This window comes from Lissotriton vulgaris, chromosome 1_1, assembly GCF_964263255.1.
Source record: "Lissotriton vulgaris chromosome 1_1, aLisVul1.2, whole genome shotgun sequence".
Taxonomy (NCBI): Eukaryota; Metazoa; Chordata; class Amphibia; order Caudata; family Salamandridae; genus Lissotriton; species Lissotriton vulgaris.
Genome location: NC_141685.1, coordinates 214,567,492 through 214,586,536, shown reverse-complemented (window position 1 = coordinate 214,586,536; position 19,045 = coordinate 214,567,492). Strand labels below are relative to the sequence as shown.

Here is a 19,045-nt window from a genome sequence, read left to right as displayed (position 1 = left end):
GGGTCCCTTTTAGCCAAGATTTTAGCAGCCTTCTAGAACCATTTCTGGAAACATCTTTTGGGGGACTTTAACTTTCATTTAGATAATATGCATTGCAGGGACACTCAAAATCTTGTGGATACTATGTGGGGCTGTGGATTTCCACAGCTGGTCATGAACGCAACTCATAGCACAGGGCATATTCTTGATGGTGTGTTCTAACTACCCCCGTATGAGGGTTGGAGAACCTATTCCCCTTGCATGGTCTGACCACTTTGCCCTCCCTTTTGATTTATGTTTTTTGACTTCAGGGTTGTCTTTCACTGGTGCCAGGAACTTGGAGGAAAAGAAGAACCGGAGCCTTATAGGCAAGGAGTTGTTCTTACATTTGTTTTAAAACTTTGAACCCTCTAGGTCCCATGATGTCAACCTGGTAGCCGCTGAGTTTTCACTGCATTTGTCAGCAGCATACCACTCTGCTCATTCTACTTGATCTTACAGCTGCCTTTGATACCCTGTCTCCCATGAGGATTGTTGAACGACTCAGGGAGATAGGGATCAAGGGCTCGGCTTTGAGGCTTCTTACCTCCTTTCTTAGTGAAAGGGCACAGACTGTTAAATTTGGCCAATTCTACTCAGCCTCTAAATCTTTGTAATGTTGTGTGCCTCAGGGCTCCTCCCTGAGTCTAACTCTTTTTAACATCTATGTTGCTCCACTGGCGAAGGTTGTTAGATCCTTTGGGCTGAAGGTGTTGTCCTATGCGGACGACACCCAAATAATGGTTTCCATTACCCATAACATCAGGGACTCTGCCCTCAATTTCAGGAATTGCATGCAGGCCGTCTCCATCTGGATGGTGGAAAACTTTATGAAATTAACCGGAGACAAGACTGAGGTTCTGATCTTCGGCAGTAAAGAGAGTAGAGATCTGGTCTGCTGACTGGTGGCCACACCGTTTCTGTGTTTGTCCCTGTCCAGTTTTACACTGAAAGAATTTAGAGGTCATTGTTGATAACTCACTCACCCTGGATCTCCAGGTCAGAAGGACCGTATCCACCTGTTTTGGTATCATTAGGGTCCTTAGAATTATTTTTCATTTTCTTTCTTTTGAAGCACGCAAGCAGGCTGTTGTTGCATTGGTAACGTCCAGACTGGATTATTGCAATGCCCTCTATTTGGGCATTACCAAGGGTCTAGTGCGATGCTTGCAGATGGTGCAGAATGCCTCAGCCAGGCTGGTGATGAATCTCCAGAAATTGCACTTAGTCACAGCCTCCATTAGGTCACTACACTGGTTGCGTTTGGACCAAAGGATTCTGTTTAAAACTCTCTGCCTGACTCATAATGCCTACTATGGCTTAGGCCCAGAGGGAATCAAGGCTATGTTCCCAGTAGACCACTTTGCTCCTCAGATAAAAACCTGTTAATACTTCCTAGGTTTAAAAAGTTCAGGTGGGGAGGTAGAGCTTTCTCCTTGGCTGGGCCAGGTTGTGGAACTCCCTCCTGGAAGATTTTTCTAGTCAGGTGTCTTATTCTCTCTTCTGTAAAACCTTAAAAACCTGGCTCTTTCCACAGATCTCAGTATGAGTATGTTGTTTGGTCCGCATCCCTCCTTCAGTTTGCATAAGCGCTTTGACACCCTTGGGCTTAGTTTGCGCTCCACAAATTCAATACTTACTTACTTACTGAGCTTGTTGCAGAAGTCCTGGGAGGGGGTGATGTCCATGGATTTGCTGGGGGGTAGAGTGAATTCTTGGATGAGCTGAAGAGTTCCTTCAAGTTGCTGGAGGTGGTGGTGATCTTGTTCTGGATGAAGGTCCTTTTGGTTGATCTGATGAGTTGGTGGTGCACTGTCATGGCGTTCTTCTATGTGGTGCAGTCTTCTGAAGATTTGCTGTTTCTCCAATTATTTTTGAGATGTCTGCAGGTGCATCTGGATTCTTGGAGGTTGGCGGTGAACCAGATGGCCTTCCTTGGACGCTGTCTGTCAGGGATGCGAAGGGGTGCGAGTTTGTCTGCGCAGTTGGTGATCCATCTGTGTAGTTCCTTGGCAGCGAGGTTGGCATCGGGCAGGGTGGCGGGGGCATCGGGGTTGAGGGGTAGGTTTGGGGGTGGGGATTTGTTGACATGTAAGTGAACGCAGTGGTGATCGTTACAAAGGGGCTGAAGCAGACGTTGTTGCCTCCTGCGATGATGGGGTCAAGGGTGTGTACTGCCTTGTGGGTGGAGGTGGTGATGACCTGTTGCAGTCAGAAGTTGGTGAGGTTGTCCAGGAGGCTGGCAGAGTTGGGGTTGTTGAGGTTGCCAAGGTGGAAGTTGAGGCCTCTGATGAATATGTAGTCAGTGGAGGCGATGGCATGGGGTGCGACAAGGTCAGTGATTGTAGTGGCAAACGCTGTTCGAGGACCAGGGGGCCTATATGCAAGGGTGTCGTGTAGGGTGGTCTGGATCTGGAAGTGAAGGTGTTCTGTGGTGGTGGGGGAGTCATTCGTGGTGGAGGTGGACGGTCAGAGGGAGTTCTTTTGTACGATGGCGAGGCCTCCTCTTGGGCGGTTGGGGCGGTCTTTCCTCTCGATCTTGTATCCGATGGGAAAGGCAGTGGCAATGTTGGTGGTGGAGGAGGAGTTGGTCCAGGTTTCCGTGAAGAAGGCGACGTCTGGCGAGAGGGTTTAATTGTGTAAGCATATTACTTGTTCATCAACATTTACATTCCTATAATAAATATTAGTCTGTATCAAGTGTAATGTAGCCTCTCAAAGTTTATTAACTACAAACTCTTCCCCAATTTGTCTACTCTTTGTTGATACACCTTTTACTAAAATAACTACTGGCTCATTTTCCTCTCTCTCTACACTAACAGTTTCAATGTCTTTCCTAAAATCCAAAGATAAGTAAACAACTCTTCCTTTGAGACCTTTTTTCCAATCTGTTGATGGCAGCTTACCTATTTTAGGCTCCATACGAACTATGGCTTGAAATGGGTGTACAGATTGAGTGAGAATAGACTCATATACATTTAAATCTGCTAGTTCCTGAGGAATAGGTTCCAACTCTAAGTTGTTATGTACTGCTCTAGCTGGCATTTTGTTTCTTCTAATTTGTTGTACCAGCACTTACAAATAACTTGATCACTGGCCAACTCAAACTGACCTTCTACATCAAAGAAAGACCAAATTACTGCCACTTATCCTTGTTTTCGGTTTCACTTTTTAATATAAATCAATATTCCTATTTTGACCTCTATGGTGAGTACGGCGACAACAAATGCAAATTAAGGGCCTCATTAGGATTGGGGTAAATCTGCATCCTCCAGGCTGGCGGAAGCCACCGCCGGGCCGGAGGATGCAGATTCACCGCTGCGGTGTGTGTGCAGACCCCCTGCCAGATTAGGAGGGCTGGGGGGTCATCGGCGGATGGGGAGACCGTCCGCCGCTTTTCTGCCGCGAGACCGCGGCGGAAAAGCTCCAATATGGTGGCGGTGTCTATCAGACATCGGCAGCCATATTATGATTTGCCCTTAGACATGCCTTTCTGCGGCGGCATTGCCACCACGAAAAGGCCTACGGTCTTTTCTTTGGGGGCCCGTTGCGGCTCCCAGGATGAAGGGGGTGGAGGGGTGCACATGGGGGTTACCTATGGTACCGCCTTTCATTTGCATCCACGAAGCGGTAGGCACTGCTCAGTGCCTGTTGCTTTGTGCATGCAAATGCACTGCTTGCACTTTTAACATTGCGGCGGGTGCTGCTGGAACCCTGGCAGTCACATCCTAATTCACACGGAGAGACCGCCGCTGCCCCTGCGGATGGTCCCTTCTCCTCTGGGGTGGCGAACGGACGCAGGTCCGTCCGCCATCCTAATGAGGCACATAGTTTTGTTTTTCCGACGAAACTGTGTTAAACTTTGTAATTTCTTCTCCCAAATCATCAATACTAATCTCTTTCTCCTGTTTTTCAACACCTACACTTATCAAACTCTCTGTTTTTCTAACCCAAGAAATTCAACTGTATATCATCACAAACCTTCTGTACATCGATACATACAAGTGCACAATAGCTATATTCATCTCACTTAAACATAATGCAGGAGTTTTTACATAGTAAAGTCTCCTTACTAGCTTCCCCATTACAAAGTGGTTTACAGCTATCATTCTTAAATGATGAAAAGTACTTTGGCACACTTTTGTTGAAAAACAAGCCAGAGAATGACCCTGCAACTTAGTATATTTTCTAATTTTACATGGATCTAGTCCTTGTAACATCTTAATCTTCTGTTTATCAATTATTTCTGCATATTGTTGTAAAAAATTATAATAAGTCAATAGAATCCTGTTGAATACTGCAAATACTGCTACAATCCAATGTTCTCATTCTCTTCAATATTAATATAAGAATATTTTGTTTCAATTCAAAAGCTCTATCTGCTATACTTGCAATCTATTACTTTTTCATACAAGCTGCTGATCTTCTTTTATCTTTTAAAAAATGTTTTTATACATTTTAAATTACTCTACTTCTAAATCTTCTTCTTTTTATATCCCAATGCTCTTTCTGCCTTCTTTTGATATGTGTTGTTTTTCCATAATTTGATGTTGTCTAACTAGGATAGCTTTTATTTAGTTTCTGATTTTCAATCTTTGTAAAACTGTTTTAAGAAACTGTTTAGTTCTCTTACCAGAAGATTTTTTTCTTGTATACTGTTGTGCGCATCATCTAATTTATTTTTTCACTCTTCTTTAAGGAGTACTGTTTTCTTTAGTCTCTCCTCTTTTCATGTTTTCTTGCCATCTTCAATATTTGTTCCAAATAAAACACATTTCTAAAAACCAAAGAACAGTTTCAATAGTTTGTTACATCAATTAATAACTTTATATTATTTATATATTATTTTCTTTTTCGTGTGTACATTAGACTTAACAAACTTATCTACCCTCTTACAGCAGTTGCATTAAACTAAAAAAACAGTCTATTTATAAAACAAGTTGTTCACAGATACAGTTTCATATCAAAAACATTTTTTTGGTAACATCATGGCACCATAACATTAAAATGACCTCCCTAACTGGAGGAGTTTCATGTTTTCAAAAACTTATTACAGCAAAATCCAGCGCTATAATTCAACTATCCGGGGCATGTTACTCTACTATCCAGGACATGTGAGGGGAGGAAAAAAAACAATAACTCCATTCTCCCCCTTCTTTTTCCATGGGATCCATTATCCCTCCATTTGTAACACTAGATCCCAATCAATCTATACACTCACCACACTCTTAAAGATTTCAACAGACCCAATACTCTTTTTGTCTGTTACTCTTTCTTATATGGCTTGTCCTCAAGTCTGGCAGAATAGCCTAGAGAGGACGAATAAACAACAAAGCACACACTCCGTCATTATTCAATTAATCCTTTTCTGAGAAAACCATGTATCTATGGAAGAGGGATCACCCACTACCTTTGATTGTAAGTGAGGGTGGGCCCCTATCTGGTAATCTTGGAGCTAGGCTCTTTTCTTATCTTGCACTAAAACCCCCATCTTGGGTGTGTGCGCTTCCTGATGGTTAAGCTCTCATGTTTGCTATCTGCAAAGTAATAGAATACAAGGAAAATCTTACCCCCATTTAAAACATTTTGTTTGGGGGGTGGCCTAAATTATCTGCGTATCGTAATTATTATGGTACAACCACCTACCTCTGTTTTTGAGGTGTGATGATTCTCCAATAGTATATTAAAATCATACGGGAGAAGACGTAGAAATAATAACGCTATGGTTGTGCAGCAAGGAATTCTGAATTAATTCTAATATGCCGCTCTTCCGCCTCATAAAGGCCAGACTTCGGTCCACCACTGGAATGAAAGAGACCAAACCTCTACTTATAAATCAATTTAGGTCCATGTGGGAGAATAATAGATCACTATATTTTACCGGCAATGCCTCCCAAGCTAGGTAAAGTGCTTTTTATATCAGCCTGCTACCTTGATTCCGTTCCGGGTATATTTTAAAGTATAATACGACAAGTCATTAGTGAAAACCTAGCAAACCTCACACGTGGGCTGTACGTCAGTCTTCCCCTCTCGACTACGTTATTATATCTATATTTAGTGCTCAGGAATTCAGGGTTCAGAAAGCCGCTGTCATTATGTATCGTGGCTTTTCGGCTATTCAAGCGGGCTAAATCCTGCTAAGCTAACAGCGCGAACAGTAATATTTAAAGCGCCTACTCCCCGCTGCCTTTACAACGCCTGGGGTGGGAAAAGGGAAAAGGGATGGGGGGTCCCCTACCCCCTTCAGAAATACCCCTGCCCCCAACAACAAAACGAGGCAGGATGCCCCTTGGCAGCGACCTCACCTTCTTTCTCTCCGTGTTCCTGTATCTACAGTCCACCTTCCGTAAACGGCCATGACGCCCATCCGTCCTATTTAAAGGGCCTGCAATTGGCTCAATTAGGGCGGTCCCCATCTGCATTACGTGGTTCTGCGCATGCCTGGTGGCCATCTTTGAGTGGTGAAAAGAACCCCGGTGAAAGACTCCTTTCCAATTCGAAAACAGGCCATTATTGCATTAATCTATCAGGTCCAAAAACCTTAAATTACCCAGTTTTTCTGTGTTTCCATTGGTCAGTGCAAAGTTACACCATTCCAGTTAGAGGAGGTGCACACACCAGAGATGGGGGTTTTAGAACAACATAAGAAAAGAGCCTAGCCCCAAGATTACCAGATAACTTTACCTCCCCATTCTCAAGCTAGTGTTAACAGCCCACAGCACCAGTTTACCTGCGATAGCAGCCGCAAAAAACATCGCCACAGACCCCGCAACTATCGCTAATGAGATGCAGAGTAGGTGTTCCCGTGCAAAAAGCCACAGCAACACAACACCTTAACATTCTCACCGACCAGCTAGATTGACGATAAGAACACAAAACACGCGATAAGGCGGGTTAGCAGCAGGAAATTAACACCTGCTCTGACCTGGTGTAAAGTTGGACCACAGCCTGCATCACAAAAGGGAGCACAGCCCAGAGTCACACCTGAAGACAAACAGATGCCATGGAGCAACTGAACAAGCAGCACAGACACCCAGGGCCATAACACCAAACCTTCACCACACCCAGGACCACCCCTCCCTGGCACCCCGACAGAAGACATGCCACATCAGATACACCTAAACATGTACAAAATAATCCACCTGATGTCGCACAATCACAACTGGTAACATACATATGTCATCACAGAAATGAACATCACACATAAACACTTTCGAAGCAACTAATGAAACTTTATTGAAATGAACACTGAAATGAAATGAAGACACAGGGTGTCTCCCCTCAAGACACTCCACAGGTCTCAGCCTGCAAGACAAAAAACATGATGAGAAGGTGTGTCCTGCGCAGAGAGAAACGAAGGATAGAGAGAAAAGAAAAGAGAAAGAGAAAAGAGGAAGAGAGAGAGAGAAAAGAAGAGGGGAGAGAGAGAGAGATTGCCGACCCTGCGCGCCCAGGCCACACTGCTCACCTGCTGCCACCGAGTTGTCTCCAACCACTTGCCGGTATGTATAGCAGTACACCAGGTCACACATCATAGTCAGAGCCGTCATTTGAATCCAGATACATGACTGGCACAGTATACACACTTGCACAAGACAACATCGCCCGCTCACCCATGCACCCAGGCAGAGGTACCCCAGTGCCTCCTTCTGCCCATCGTAGCATGTCCACCCATGCACACCCGGGCCTCACTGCTCTCCTTCCTCCACCGGCGTGTACACACGAGGTCCCACCACGTGCCGCTGCAAGCCACAAGCCTGGGGCACGCAGACATGGCACCCTCCATACCATGCAGGTACGCTGTGTAGGCAACCAGGTCTCAGGTCTGTTGCTGGACACTGGGAGTGGTTCAGACCTTGTCCGGACAAGGAGATGGCTGATGTGTGTGTCCCTGTTGTGGGACCTGTTATATAAATTGCTATGTAGCACCCTCTGACTGGCATCCCACATGATGACCATCATTGACGCAAGGGGAATCACTGACCCTCCATTCATCCACACATACATACATGAATGATGAAAGACATGACACAGCAGTGCGTCACTGGATGTTTATTGCATATCCAGTGCCGTTCTGCAGCTGGAGCGGTAGAGGGCAATGCTGAGCACACCACACAATATAGGCCCGTGGAGGGCCAGCCAGAGTCCATCCGGGGATGACAAGTACTGCGGAAGAGGAAGGGCACAGTTCGCAGTAGGGTCGCCGAGTCATTGGTCAACAGGATGTGGCAGTCCATGTTGTTGACAATGCATCTGAGTGAATCAGGGGTCAGCGTAATGTCACGAGGCCATGTGCGGGACCAAGCAGAAACAGGCCTGGTGGCGGAAATGAATACTACTGAGTCCTTCTTATCACAGGCACATCCACGTTTTTGTCCCCGGATGTATGCTCTGCCCCAGCTGTGGGTGTTGCTGTACCAGCTGTGTTACTGTGTCCCACTGACACATCAGGGGCCGGAGATGGATTTTCGTCTGCACTGTGTCCCACTGACACATCAGGGGCCCGAGTGGTTAGGCCTGTTGCACGGGGAGGCAGAAACACACCAGGGGGCAGAGATGTGGATGATGTGGGGGCAGCAGCATTCATCATCACCACGCCTTAGGCAAGAATGCCATGAGGAGGATCTGCAGGGCATGGTAGATCCCAGCTACATTCCGCTGATGTACAGCAGTGGCTGCCATCCTTTCTGCCTCCATCCTCACCATGTCCTCCATGAGCCTCTGCATGTGTGCCAGCTCATGGCTGGTATCGCTCGAGCCACTCTGAGCAGACAGGTGTTCTTCTCTCTGCATCTTGACTCCAGCAATGTCAGTCAGGGCTTGTTGGAGACCATGGAGCTGGCCTACACACCCAAGGATGGCGTCAAGTTTGGGATGCCGAAACCCAACCGCACCTGCTCTGCGGTCTCCCTCTGGCACTCCAGCACATGGTGTTGGAAGGCCATGTGTTGTTCCTTGGGGTCTTTTGGGAGTGCCAGGGCTGTGGGTGCCTCCTGCTGGGTGCTTTGGGTAGTGGGTGGGTTCTCCTTGATGTATCTGGGCTGCCCTGACCCTGGAGGTGAGTGGCGGATGAGGTCAATGATGTCTTGGATGGTTTGGGTATCGATGCTGGTGTTGTCCTCCTCGTCATCAGTGAAGAGTCGCTGGGACTGCTCTGCAGGAGGTGTTGACGGTACCCCTGCGATGTGAAGGGGAGATGGTGTATTACAATGTGTCCACATGTATGTAGCCGCATGGTACATGTTGACATTCAGACAGCATGGCATTGTATATTGTGACAGTCTGTAGATCTGGGCGAGGACCCAGAGTCATTGTGGGTGTGCACTGTGCTCTGCTTGATTGTGCTTGTGTGCCCATCTCTACCCATTCCCCCAGTACCTGGTGGTCACTCACCCTGTTGCGGTTGTGTCGTGTCCTGTCGAGCAGTGTCCGATCCCCCGGCTCCAGCCACAGTCTCCACACTGATGACTGTCGACACCAGCTCCTCCGTGTCATCCAGCTCGAGCTGTGGCGCTGGGCCCCCACCTCCAGTCTGCGTTGCTGCCTTCTGGTTGACTGAGAGTTTCTCCTTGGTCCTCCGCTTGATGCCATTCCATCACCTCTTGACCTCGTCCATTGTCCTCTTGTGCTCTCCAACAGCATTCACCTTGTCCATGATGTCCCGCCATATTCCGATTTTGGTGCCCAATGACACGTTGGAGGTGACGAACAGTTGTGGATGGGGTTCCATCGCCTACTTGACTATGATCCTGTTCGTCTGCGGGCAGAACTTCGTCTTCCTCTTCTTCTTGTCCTTGCCCTTCCCATATCCCAGAGGTCCCGGGCTGGTCAACCGGGGTAGGTGTGGGGTTGCGCTTGTCCACTGCTCCTGCTCCAGCTGCCTCAATGGTGCTTGGGTGTTGGTCAGTTTGAGTTTGGGTGATTTTTCTACTTTTACAGTGATTTTTCCCGCCTGCCATGAGTGTGTTGCAGGCCTGGCGCTGCTTATCTCTGATCTCCTCACCGCACTTTGGTGCTGTGGTTTGTGTTTTTGTCTCCATCGAGGTGGTTGTATCGCGGACATTTGCCGCGTTTCGGCAGACTATTGCATGCTTCCGCTACGTTGTGAATTCCACGTTGACACAGGGTGTTTTTCCAGCGATAGGCTGCGATGTTGAAAGTTGCATTATGCTACTCTTGCAGTAGTTATCACACGTTCTTGTGAATATACCCCATAGTTTTTAAGTTAGAGTCCTCAGATGCACAACACGTATCAGAATACATGTAGAAATAAACACATATCTCAGTATTGATAGCAGGCAGATGTTCAAATTTGACAGTGTACACTTTCCATTTAAAGCAGACTCCTAAATGTATGCGGCCTACTTCAAGTGTACCTTTCCAGATACTGACATGAACTTGCATAAACACTAATCCATCTGCCATCATGTTTTAAACCTCACTTTTCTCTTGCATATTCAGTATTCACTGACACCTTACAAACTAAGGCCTAGTCAAATATGAAAGACCAACTTGCATTTCACTATTGTAAGTCTCATAATTTTAAACTTATTTCAAGTATATATCATGTTACAACGTAAACTATTACAGTGCATACTTTCACTATGTGAATTTTACAAGACAGCTTCCATTACAATGCATACTATTACAATACAATCCATTACAACACATGTACAATTGCAATGCCTGCATTGCAATGGATGTTTCGCACAGAGAGTTATATAGACTGGGAAATAGTATAATACACCTGCCACCATGTTTTAAACCTCAATTTTCTCTACTAATTTCATTGCAGACTCAGAAAGCATACATATCAGTATGCACAACCTATTTCAATCTTCATTTCAGTACAATGAAACAGACTACAATACATGTTCCTACATATTTCAAAAATCACATTTCTCTAATGCGTTGCAAGCTTTATATATATTGCATCACAAAGGTAAAAATATCATTACAAACACTGAAGCACTCGTACACAGTACATAACACACTTTAAACATTTGTAACTCGCCTCTGAAATACTACTGCAGAATATGAAAATATCAGAAACTCCCAAAAGATTTTCTTTCCCACACAATAAATGTGATGCACCACTCTCAGCAAGGTAAACTTTCCCTCTCTTTCTGCACACACATGACAAATCAAATGTTCCCTTCATTTTTTCAAATTCTAAAACCCATTTCTATTGGATACACATATTAACCCTTTATTACTCTCTTCTAAAAGTGCCCAATCTGGTTCTGTAATTTACTGGAGTCGCTATTCCACCGCTGTGCAACAGTGAAACATCGCAAAGGAATCGCGAACCCTGATGGGAGTTCAAAAACCTATTTCCAACAATACTAGTATTATTTTTCAAGAATACACCACATCTAAACATAGTACTGATTTGGGAAAACTTACTTTAGAAGGATATCACATATATATAACTTACCATTTCATATTTTAATACCACAGTTAACTTTCACCCCTTCCCCAATTCCGCTTAATCCTAGTTTCCATAGTAACAGTTTCTGCAACATTCAACTGTACCAGCAGGTCACAAGTTCACCATATTTTCTAACTCAGCAATCTAGCTTACAAATGCAAATAGCAGGGTGAGTGACATTTGCAAACTATTAGCTTATCCTGTCTACTGTACCTTTCAAACTTTTTTCTAGAGCCAGTCAGAAAGATGCTTGCTCTGCAAAGTAACATGCATCCTATTTTTGAGTACAAAATGTTTATAATCAACCAATCAGTTATCTGCTTTTTCTAAAACAGCATCTTCTCCACCATTTTAGATACCTCTCATTCCACCAACTGACTTACTCAGCTTCAGTCGTATTTGGATGCCTTACACACATCCCTTCAAATTGCTTACATTATGGATTGTAGGACACAACTATGTTTTCTGGGGCAAAAGGTATGCTAAACACAGATGTATTGACAAAGACCTAGGTTTGCAAAATGTGGATATTAAATGATTTGCGCAGAGAGAATTAAAGTAGCACCAACTGATGCCTTTGGTTAAGCCTTTTTGCATCTCCAATTGCCTGACCTCATGATTGTGCACTGTGATGGCAGTGACATAGGCACATTGACTGGGGTAGGATTGGAAATCCTAATGAAGGATACCTTTGCACACCTGATGTTGCTTTTCCCCCACACTGTCTTTGTATACTCTAGTATATGCCAAAGATAGAAATGGAATTGGCCAAATCAATTCTGTCCTCAGATTGACAAAGCTAGGAAGCATCTTAATAAAGCTGTTTTTGCTTACCTCAAAGGCCATAAAATGGGCTCTATCTATAACAACAATCTATGTTTTGACATGCATAACATCTACAGAAGTGATGGAGTTCACTTCACAGATGAAGGTAACAGAGTGTTTCTCAACAACCTTAGAGCCAAACTATAACCCAACAGCGAAAGTTTTATATTTTTAATATATATACTCTTTATACAAATATTTTCCGAATTCGCGAACCCATTGCCAATTTGCAAAACAAAAGCATGAATTCAATGAATTAAAATAAACTTTAACTTTTAATTAATATTTTTAATTTAATAGTATTTCTAACACTTTCAATTTTAATCTGATTATGAAGGTCAATCTCACAAGTCTATAAAAAAGTTCACAACTGTAACACTACCTCTGGAATTGTATAGTATTTAATTATTTATTTAATATGGATCTGTGAATCCACCATTCTGTTACACTGGGGGGGCCGCACTGAGCGCCGCAATAGGGTCACAACTCCCACCACTTTACAGCATTTATTTATTTAATGACCCCACTTGTTTAGGATGTTTTTTAGCCCTGGGATCCGTACCCCTGGGGCCTGGCCATTTTTCAAATTCATTTTATTTTGTTTAAGAAAGGGGGCAACGTGGCCCCCCCTTCCCTTGGCCAGTTTGTGCCCCAAGGACTCCATACCCCAGGGCCTGCCCTGTTATTTATTTAAAGTAGTTTTGGATGGAGCCATGTGGCCCCCCTCAGGAGGGACCACATCCGCGGGGCCAGGATTTATGCTTTTTAATTACCTCTCCTGTTACCTCTATTATGCCTCACACAGCTGGATTGCTGAGAGGTGGTCAGAAGCCACGCCCCTTTCTCCACCACTCGGCAAACGTGCCTCCTGGTGCATTGCTCGAGAGATTTTCGCGATGGTCCATGAACTTGCGGCTTCCGACAGGACTCAGACTAAAGTCCCCCCCTCACAGATTTTATGTAACTCTCTCAACGACTTTTTTATAGAAAAAGTGGCCATTATTAAGGCAAACATTCCCCCTCCCTCACCGTCCTTTTGTGAGGGCTTTATTCCTATCAATAGCCAGTCCCTGGCTCATATTCCCCCTCTGACTCTGGATTCACTTCCACCTCTTCTCAGACGGGTGAAATCTGGTTCCCCCGCTGATGTTTGCCCAGCCCACATATTAAGCCAGATCTTTCTAGATTGCCCTTCCCCTGCCCTCACCCTGCTAAATAAATCATTTGAACAGGGTACTGTCCCGCCTTCTTTCAAGGCCGCCACAATCATCCCGATACTGAAGAAACCAGGGGCGGACCCTGGCGTCCCGGCTAATTACCGTCCAATCTCCCTCCTCCCCTTCCTTGGGAAGATTGCCGAGTCCCATCTCACGCAGGTCCTTAGCTCCTTTATCGAGGATAGTAATTATCTTGCTCCCTGCCAAGCGGGTTTTCGTCCCCGCAACTCCACAGAGAAGGTGGTCATTTCAGTTCTGGACCGACTCAGGGAGGGATTGGACTCCAACGTACCTCAGGCCCTCGTTTTATTAGATCTGTCCGCCGCCTTTGACACGGTGGATCACTCCATCCTCTTACGCCGTGTCAGGTTGGCGGGCATCGAGGGCCCTCCGTTGGTTTGGCTGGAGTCCTTCCTGTCTGGTCGCTCCCAGTCTGTCCATCTGGCAGAATTTGCTGCCCCTTCTCGTGAAATCACGTGCGGGGTCCCTCAGGGCTCTTCGCTGTCCCCTCTACTTTTCAATTTATATATTTTTCCCCTTATTTTTGCTTTACAGCACATGGAGGTCGCGGTGTACAATTACGCCGACGACCTCCAACTCATCTTTGATTTATCCCCGACCTCGCCAGGTCAAACCAGCTTCCAGTCCGTGATGCTATTCATCCGTGATTGGATGAATACTAACCATCTCAAATTAAATCCGGACAAAACGGAGCTGGTTCTGACGGGCGGGGTCGCAAATCCATGGTCACCTTTTTTTTGGCCCCCATCCTTAGGCACCCCTCCCATTCCTTCCCCTTCAGTTAAAACGCTGGGCATTACTCTTAATCACCAACTCACCTTACATTCACATATTAGTTCAGTTGTCTCCTCTTGTTTCTTTTCCCTACGGACTATTAGGAAAATTTCCCGTTTTTTTTCTGTGTCAGCACTTAAACTGATCGTCATGGCCATGGTACTGTCAAAAATTGATTATGGGAACATCGTCTTCAATGGTGCCCCCGCATATGCCCTTCACCGTCTACAGCTGGTCCAGAACCAGGCAGCCCGCCTGGTTTATGGCCTGGCTAAGTCACACCATTCCACCCCCCTTTTAAAAAACCTTCACTGGCTCCCTATCAAGCAACGGGCTCTGTTCAAATTAGGATGCCTTACATTTCAAGCCCGAGCGGGCACAGCTCGGGCATTTATCAACTCTGCCGTTACAAACTATTGCCCGCCGAGAGCCCTTCGTTCCTCTTCTTTGGGCCTGCTAGTAGTACCCCGTTTTAAAAAGAAAAGAGCCGGTGGTCAGAAATTCACAGTTCTGGCCCCCACTTTTTGGAACGCCCTTCCCCCTTCAATTAGACTCCTACCATCCTATATGGAATATCGTAGGGCCTTAAAAACCCTCTTGTTCCAGCAAGCATTTACTGGTTAGCCGCGTCCCCCGCTTGTTTGTTTTTACCACTGTAGCTCCCAGCGCCAAGAAACTGCTTTAGTCTACGAGCGCTCTATAAATGTTTTTAAATTCCAAAATTGCTGCTTTGGGGGATGAAGTCCACTTTAGTCCTGAGGCGCTCGGTCCTGGTCTCTGGGGGAATCTGGACTCCATATAAACATGCTGAGGCTCTTTGCGGTCCGACTAGCATGGAATGCCTTTCTACCCATCATCAAGGTAAGGCTAGTGTAGTTGTTCACAGACAACAACACTGCCATGTGGTACTGCAACTAACAGGATGGGGTGAGGTCATGGACCCTTTGTCAAGAGGCTCTGTATCCCTGATGGTTCAACATCTGGCAGACTCCCTGAACACCTGAGTGGGTAAACTCAGCCGTCAATGCCTAGCAGTTCAGGAGTACTCTGTACTGGGGTGAATGTATGACATTGTTCTGCATTTTGTCCATCAGTTGTTATTTTTGCCTTTGTCACCCCGTGTGGTACAGGAAGGACCAGACGTGGGTCCTGTGCTCTCCATGCCACTGGAGTCCTAGGTTGCTTGTTTCCAGTCCAGGGAGAACCTGGCCTGGCAGTTCGGGCTGGACTGTTCCCATTGGTGCAAGCTCAAGACTGATTTACATATGGCTGGGTCCAAACTGGAATGGCATACTGAGAAAAAAACAATGGATTTAGGCCCAGATCCTTGTAATGGGGTGAATGTATGACATTGTTCTGCATTCTGTCCATCAATTTTTCTTTTTACATTTAGCAGTTCACGAGTGGTGTCTCTATCTAGAGGTGGCACAAGGTCTCTTTAAGCAGTAGGGAGATCCTTGGTTAGATCTGTTTCTCTCCATCGAAAACACGCAATGTCAGCAGGTTTGCGCACTGGAGTTTCTAAGGCTGCTCTCACTCTGAGACGCTTTTTGTCTCCAGTGGAGCTCAGGCCTACTATACCCCTTTCCATCTATACCACTCCTGCCCAGAGTTCTCAAGAAGATCAGGAAGCTATACTCGTGAACTCGGACTGGGCATGGAGAGTCTGGTATCCCAATCTTCTGAACATTAGTGTCTATCCTCCGATCAGGCTGCTCCTTTGTCCCCCACTCTGCCTCTTTCCTGCCAAAGGTGGTAACACAATTTCATGTGGGCAAATATGTCACCTTGCCCACTTTCTACCCTCCTTCATGTCCTTCTAAGGAAGAGCAGCCCCTCTGTCGTGTTCTTATCTAGGACTCTAATTCGATATTCCCGATTTATGCCCTTGTGAGGTTACAATCAATAGTGTCCTGACAAAGGCATAAGAATCAGATTCATATTCAGTTATAGCCCATGCAATCCAAAGCACAGCATGGCTACTCCCATCGACTCCTAGAAAGCACAACAAGTTCTTTAAACAAACCAAGCCTCCAGCAGCCCGGGAAACCCCCCCCTGCTTTTGTTTTGATTTGAACAAGAACTCCTGAAGTGTTAGTTCTTGGTGACGTCTTATGTCCAACCTTACGTCAAACCCGGCACCTTTCAGGTATAAAATACCAACAGTTGCCTTAAGTTCAGAGCAGAGCGGCCATCTACTTGCCCGAGAGTCCAGCTGATGCGAGTGCCCGCGGAAGCCGCCCCTCCTGTTTGACGCATTGAGAGAGACGCTGTCTTTTTCTCCAGCCGAGAAAATCCAGCTCCGGTGTTTCCAGCCTACCCTTGCGGGTTGCTGGGATATCGAGTCCTGAGGAAAGAGATACCAGACCTCCCACATTCTATTACCAAGGTACGGAGCTGACTAAACCCTTAGGAGAATTCTTGATGGAGATTCTTGGCAAAATTACTTAAACCAACATAACTTAACACTGCTACTTCCTTGTCCTTTCCCACGTATTAGGCTTAGGTCAGGTACACCGGGGTAGGCTTAGTTAGAAGCACCAGTTGAGCCTTTTAGCCAATGTATATATGTATGTATATATTTTATCCATTTTAAAGTATCATTTGGCTAAGAAACCGTATCAATGCTTTTACAGTATTACTTCATTATACTACTTTTACTGTACGCACTTTACTTTACTTTAAGTATTGCAATTGTGGCAATTAATTTCTCTTGCATGAGAAGGAAGACTGCTCAATAAATAACACCTTTTTATTGAAAACGCCCGTCTCTCCATTTCTCTGCACTCTGGTGAAACTAAGTATGCACTGTTGACTGAGTGAAATAATTGTCTATTGTTTTCACACGACACTAGAGATGTACTCTTATTCTGAGGGAGCAAAGTTGTCATGTTTATGCGGTTATCGGAAACTGAATCCCTTCTTGTCTGAGCCAGGGAAGGTTATCCATCCCTCTTCATTCGAGAAAGTTTCCAGTGACCTCTGAGCTAGCTGGCGCAAACCTAAATTAAGTTTAACATAGTCAGTAGAGACCTAGATGACCTCAGTCCTACGTCTACACTGCTGTTTATGTTCTTCCAATGCGCAGAGCCTATTGGGAAAATAGGAACTACACTACATGGCGCCCAACGTTTGGTAAGGCGATAATCTAATGCAAGACACTAGAGTAACTCAGTTGTGCCTTTTTACACAGACCCCTTTTCCCGTAAAAACTCCAATAGACGTCTGGAGTGGGTGAAAGGTTAATATCCGCCAGAACTTAGTAGGATGAGAATCCGATGTATTAGTTTCTGGTTTTGATCAACGTTGAAGGATACAGTGTTCCAAAATAGTGTGCACCTAATCATTGTTTCCTTGAAACTAAATCTGCAACAGAAAACTTTCAGTCAGTAAAATGACAGAAAGTGATGAAGAAAGGGAGCGAGTAAGACTAGCATCTCAACTCTTAGAGGATGACACAAGTCTTCATGAAACCGAACAGGATGCAATACTCATTCCGGTCAATCTAAGAAGAACTATAACTCTAAAACTTATAGAAAACGGCCTGTCACCGGGAGGTGGTACAGTCATATTCGTGATAGAGGCACACGAATATCGGCAGACAGAGGTATTCTATTCATTGATACAATTTCCAGCAGCACACGCTACGACAAAAGATTTCCACTTTTACAAAATAGAGGAACCTCCGGATGAATACACTCCTTTCGAGGAGATTGAAATTCCACTAAAATACCAAGAGCCCCAGCTCTGGTTTAAAGGCGCCCTAAAACATAATAATCACATCACCAGGCTCGGTCCACTAGGTAGACCAGGAGCAACGTTGCCGGTTCTAGCCAGCTACACACCATATCCAGACATTGATAAAATGTCAGTTCCTGAACTTTTAGCTCAGCTAAAATTCTTAATTAAAATACATAGACAGTCCAATATGTCATGCGGACCTCAATAGTCCAACTGACATTTAACATTCCACAGCAGATCCCTCACCAGGGGACCACAAACAAAATCACACCACAGAACATACAATCATGTCTTGGTAAAGTAACCATAAAACGGGAACAAATTCCATTTTGGTTAGCACAGAAAATTACTCAAATAGAGGCAGTATTTCCTGATACTACGCCTACTGATAAACACAGAATTCTGACTATCTGCCACCCGATGGGGATCGCACCACATGTGGAGGACTGTGACACTTGGGGCACAGTCTTTGCTTCCATCTACACAAAAACACAGGGTGTCCCGTCTATGGCGGTCATACCAGATGTATTAAGACAGATTCAACATGAATACGGTCCAGAACTAGCTTTAACTCTGGGTATGAAATTACTGAAGGAATTCAAGCTGGTCTCGGCTATATTATTAGCCAACATAAAAGGTGAAGCAGCATCTGTGGCGATCCGCCAGAAACTGAAGGAAATAGATATAGCAGCCCAACCATTGGAACTTGCCAGAATCATCAAAAAATCCTATGAAGAGCTAGGAAGAGATAGTTTGGGTGGGAAACCGATAAAACCCCAACTAACTAAAAATCCTGAAAAAACATGTATTAAAAATAATTTAAAAACTCCAAAAAAGAGCTGAGATGGTAATAAACAATCCACTCCCAGGGAAAAACGTTTCCAGTCCAGAGGAAGGTCTCCTCAGCGTAGAGAGAGATCTCCAGGCCGAGAAGACAAGTCTCCCCAAAGGGAACCCTCTGAAAAAAGATACAACCTTAGAGATAGGGATAAAATAAGAAAACCAGACAGATATCAAG

The 19,045-nt window shown here is 45.1% G+C and overlaps 1 protein-coding gene across 1 annotated transcript in view; it reads left to right on the top strand.

The window, feature by feature from the left end:
• Nucleotides 1-19,045, top strand: part of LOC147740915 (NXPE family member 3-like) — an 89,607-nt gene that overhangs the window by 467 nt on the left and 70,095 nt on the right. The window lies entirely within an intron of this gene.